The sequence below is a fragment of the Carassius auratus genome, chromosome 27 (genome assembly GCF_003368295.1).
Source record: "Carassius auratus strain Wakin chromosome 27, ASM336829v1, whole genome shotgun sequence".
NCBI classification, from domain to species: Eukaryota; Metazoa; Chordata; class Actinopteri; order Cypriniformes; family Cyprinidae; genus Carassius; species Carassius auratus.
The window spans coordinates 29,652,397-29,658,023 of NC_039269.1; the positions used below are offsets into that span (position 1 = coordinate 29,652,397).

Here is a 5,627-nt window from a genome sequence, read left to right on the forward strand (position 1 = left end):
TTAACTACGGCCTAATAACTATTAACTTCCATTAATTAATTAACTTCCAAGCCCTGTCTGTGAAACTAGACCTGAAAGTTATAAGGAATTATGAACCGTTCCATTATATTTTGTATAGATTTAAAAAAAAAAAGTGTTTTGCATTCACATGCTTAGAACTTCAACTGGTACACAGAACAGTTGACTTTTTTTAGTTAATGATCTATAAGAATGGGGCTTTATCATAGACAGTAAAAGAAATGGACACAGCGACCCCATTGGAACTCAATTGAGACAATTGAAGCCCATTTTTAGCTATTTTTAGCACTTCCGTTTCTCACGCGCAGACTCAAACGAAGCTTGATGACATCAGCAACCTGTCTGACAGATGTAAATCTTCTAAGTGGCTGTGCGTGCAAACTGCCATCGTTAATCTTGCAGAGACGGCGAGCTTGAGCGGGGAGTTCTTTGTCGTGAGTGAGCAGGAGTAAGTATTCTGATTAATTATTTTGTATAGTATTTTAAAATGTAACGCCAGTACGCCATATTAAGTTAATTGCCTGCGAGCTTCTCCTCCTGTCTGTACGGTAATGCGACAGAGAGTCGAGTGGTTATGACGCAATCGTTAGCCTATTTTTTACAAAAACTGTTTCTACGGGGCCATAATGTAACATAGAAGGTAATGGAGCCCTTTATACATTGTCGTGTATCTTTAGAAATTAATAATGGACAAACGGAGTCTTTAAACGCCTCAGATGTAAAGTTATTCGCTGTCAAAGTGCCGCCAAAATGAATGGGAGTCAATGGGATGCTAACGCAAGTGAAGTTCTGCTAAAAGATGGCAGCCCCCACCCGACTTCAACTTCCGGTCGAGTTCCTTGCCGCCTGGGCTTTATTAGTGCTGTTCATTGATTCGAGTAACTTTTTTGTTAGTTAAAACACAGCCATGTTGCCGTGATAATTCATACCCCTTCGTTTGAAGTGTGGTCCCGAAAAATCTTTGTTTGAAGGGCTATCTGGCCCTTCCCCTTACCCCTACCCCTCCAACCAAAAGAGAATTGAGACACCCCTACCCCAGGGGAAGGGCTAAGGGGTAGAATTGGGATTGGGCCTTAGTGTTGATGTTCAACAATGTCTTTGAGCTATAATTTTATATAAATCCGAGTCGTGACCTAAACCACCAGTCTTTATGGTACTATTAAAAAGCAATAATCTCTACCCTTGGAAAATAGGATTTCACCTCGTGAAATACTTTTTCATTTTCATATATGTTTTCAGGTGGAGTTAACATCATTTCTTTTAGTTTGCATTTGATGTATTTCCGTCTTCGACCCACTGCAAAGAGCGCATTCGTGAGCCTCAGCGTGCATGTCCTCAAAGCGTATGCGCGCCTGAGAGTGTATCGTGTCTGCAGCCAGACTCTATTGGTTCATTTTAACACGTTAAATTTTGCTGCCATGTACAGCCGCTAATCTGATTTTCACGGTACATTGTTATTGGCTGACAATGTTGACAGATAAAGGGTAACTAAACCCCTGGTCAGAGCCTGACTCCACCCACTGGCAATTAGTGTTGTCACGGTTGTTCGCGCTCTTCGCACTCTTAAATCACCCACAATCCTATGCGCGCAGCTTTGCTATCTTGTTCAAAAATTAAAAAATGTCGAACGTTAGCGGAGTCGGAGCGTTAACGGTTTTTATTTACGTTACCAAACATTTGTTATAACTGTAGTAAATATACGTAAAGTTTAACGTTTAAATGCCAGTACAAATTACTACCATATTGATATTGTAAATTATAGAAATACAAATGGTTAACTGAACCGGACCTGTCATTTAACAAATGTAAACTTGGTTGCATCATCTGCATTTCTTTTATAAATAACTAGTTAAGTTGTCCAAAGTAATTTAACGATACCATTCAAACGGACCTTTTCACTGACGTAATGACACAATTATGTGCACTTGCTAGCCTGTTCCATTTACGTGTTCTCTGAATGCTAAAGAGGAGTCTCGCCTAGCCTCTGAAGGAAGTGACTTGGAAGGATCAGTCCTGCCAAGAAAGTATCCTTGACATTGAGAAATGCCTCGAGGCTCAAATCGAATCCGAAATTTCCGCATACGCATGTGATCGGAACTCCAAGCAGTGGAAAAGGCGGACAGTGGAATGGCTGCTTGCAGCTCAGATGCTGAAATTAACGCAAGCGTCATGCACTTCTGTTTATGTAGTAAACAAACCTGCACGTCTCTGCCATTCATTCATTCACACAGAGATGCACAGAGCACGGATTCATATTTCAAACAACTTTTGTGGCTTAACATTTACCGATATTGGTCCATATGGAGATATGATTTGATTAATTTATGCTAACTTTGACAAATTGTCCATATTTTCATAGTTTAATTTTCATTACTGGATTTTGAGATTCCATCCTCGTTTTCTGCTTCGCGGAAATCATAGCGCTGTATGTGTCAAGAACCAGGTTTGAACGGGACCTCGGTACCACCGGTACTTAAACCTGGTACCGTCACATTTACATTTTTTTAGTACCGACATGGTACCGAAGTACCGGGTTTTTTGACAACACTACTGGCAATGCTTGAAAAATGCTGAAAAGTGGGCAGAGCACAGCGGAGATAGAGGGGATGAACCGAGGGCGGGGCTGAGTGTGTGGGGTGTGAACCTGAGACCCACAGTGACGGATTGATTGACAGCTGCTGTTAGAGTTGCTAAAATGTAGTGACTGTAGTGAGGCACGTAGCTTTGCAACGGAGCTTTCATTTGAAGTGGAGGACTTTTCTCCCCTAACCTTCACCAACCAGCCATATTAATTCGAGCCGCTGGCTCAAACTGCGGTCTTAACTCCCACACCGCGTCGCTTTTCAGTGCAAGCTGTGTGGAGAAGCCTATTTCCACCTCCATTGTGTTGGAGAAGCAGTCCCACGTAAAATGCAGTTTGCACACTCCAGCTCTAGGCAGGAACTCGCTGTCTTCCAGGTCAAGTGCATGCAACCACTGGCGCCTAATTTTAAAGTCTGCTGGAAAACTATGCTGTCCAGCAGTGCTGTCGCAACCAGCAACAATACACATACGTACCATTCTGACCACTGTACTAAATACAGATAAATCTACGCCAACTTGAAGCTATCCTAACTGATAAAATACTATGCTTCTAACTATGTGTGACGAGTGGGGCGGGGCCGAGAGACGTGGGAACGAGGAGTGAGGCCAGGTGTAGTGATTGGAGATGAACTACACCTGGTACCCACCACCGGTCTCGAGTCCCACGTAGGAGATGGAAGGACGAGAGAGGACCAGGCCTGGGCGTTAGTTTATGTTTTGGTTTTTATTTGAGCGCACCAGTCGTCCGTGAGGGGCTGGTGCACTGTTTTGTTTATTTTGAATTATTAAAATGTTATTTGATTGTCCGCCAGTTCCCGCCTCCTTCTTCCCGATGAATACGAAGGTTTTATTATTACACTATGCTTCTAACAATACTAACGTTACACTAACAACTATGCTAATTAACTACATAGGCTACACGAAATAATCTAAATAACTATATAAATGCTACGCTAAATATATGCTATTATAGTCTATCCTGGTCGTTTTTCTATACTTGCAATTCCAACTCCTGACTCACTACAGTAATTTTGATGGAACAAGATGGTTTTATACTACCAAGGCGTAGTATGATAAATCACGCAGTTCAGTGCTAAATTTAGAAGATGTAGTTTGCTTGAAAAGAGTGTTACAGGGCAGGAAAAAAAGTTTTTGATGTGATGCAATTCAACAGGAAATGTATAGTTGATCTTCCACGTTATGCCAACCTTTATGCATGTATACCTCCATGTTGCAGTGTGGAGGACTGAAATTTCATGTGGGGGAATAAGAAGTGGACTCAAAAAAAAATTAAAAAAAAATTAATTGATGCTGTTAATGATCATTTAATTTATAATACTCTCATTTACATTTTACAATATATGAATCAATATATAGCCATATAATGGTCCATCCATATGGCTATATAATGTAAAATATAATGAATGTCATGCAAAAAATTTATTTGGACTATTCTTAATCAGAGCTTGCTTAACTCATAAAAAAATATTTTGTTTCAATAAACATACATGCAATAATGTAATACAGTTTTGCTTATATTTCAATGCATTTTAATATATGAATCAATATATAGCAATAGGTTGTCCATCATATAAAAACAAGCAAAAGCATCAGGATAAAGTTAATGAATGAAACTAGCTCAATAAAATAAATGTCAAAATGCCACTTATACAATACAATCAGCATTTACCAGTACTTGAAAGGTAACTCCACCCCAAAATGAAAATATTGTCATTAAAGGGGGGGTGAAATGCTATTTCATGCATACTGAGTTTTTTACACTGTTAAAGAGTTGGATTCCCATGCTAAACATGGACAAAGTTTCAAAAATTAAGTTGTACGTTTGAAGGAGTATTTTTGTTCCCAAAATACTCCTTCCGGTTTGTCACAAGTTTCGGAAAGTTTTTTTCGAGTATGGCTCTGTGTGACGTTAGATGGAGTGGAATTTCCTTATATGGGTCCTGAGGCACTTCTCCCGGAAGAGCGCGCTCCCGTATAGCAGAGCACTGAGAGCACAACAGACTTCACTGATCAGAGCGAGAGCGTCGCCAAATGTCACAAAAGAAGTGTGTTTTTGGTTGCCAGGGCAAGACAACCCTGCACAGATTACCAAAAGAGAAACAGCATTAAGGGACCAGTGGATGGAGTTTATTTTTACAGAGCATCCACGGAGTTGTGCAAGTGTTTGTGTTTGTTCCCTGTGTAATGGGGTGGAGGTAGCATTAGTTGTGGCTCCATATTAGGCATGCTTGGGACTACAAATGTGTTGGACTACAGATCCCATGAGTCCAATAAAGGGGGATATCAAATCTTCTGGCCTTTCTCTTTGTGGGACCATGTGCTGCGTAGGAGAAGCTGTGTGGTATGTTTCAACGCTTGGTGATAATGAAACTAGTCGTTGCCTTGTGAACATTATTAAAGTAAATTGTGGAAGTAAGGGTTGTGACTCATGGTTATGGTTAGTGTAGTCCATTTTAATGTGTGTTTGTTTGTTTGTTTTATAGTATGCTTAAAGGATATATACTGGTGGATGCCTCAGAAATTGAGTAGATTCATTCATTAACACAGGTACTTATTTTAATTGAATATTGGAGTATGTGAAGTTTGCTTTTTTTATTGTTAGGTGTTTTTAATTCTGTTTTTAATTCTAATATTCTAAAGGGGCAATCATGAATTGTATTTTCTTTGTTTTGCAGATGATGCATGATTGCCGTTTACTTTTATCTAAAATATTGGTGGGTTAATGTTGGGTTGTAAGATATGACTTTTAACAGTTACACTATGATGAAGTGATTTGAATTTCTTGTGGGACTGTGATTTTTGTTTCGTTTATTTGTCTTCGTTTTGTGTTAATCAACCAAAGACAAAGGGGTTCCCATTCTTGTATGCATGGTTGACTCTTAAGGTGATTGGGCACAATTTGTAGTGGTTTGAGTCAAGTGCGTGTTGGTTTTCTATTACACTTGTGTTATTGGTTTTGTGCTGTGATTTGAGTGTACTCTTTAATAGTGGAACTGCCATTGTAT

At 39.7% G+C, this 5,627-nt stretch overlaps 1 long non-coding RNA gene across 1 annotated transcript; it reads left to right on the top strand.

Moving 5' to 3' along the window:
- Positions 1–4,922: 4,922 nt before the first annotated feature.
- On the top strand, positions 4,923–5,416 carry LOC113046195 (uncharacterized). The gene is made up of 3 exons (XR_003276057.1): positions 4,923–4,963; positions 5,106–5,169; positions 5,298–5,416. It is a non-coding gene; the product is annotated as an uncharacterized LOC113046195 (long non-coding RNA).
- The last annotated feature ends 211 nt before the right edge of the window (positions 5,417–5,627 follow it).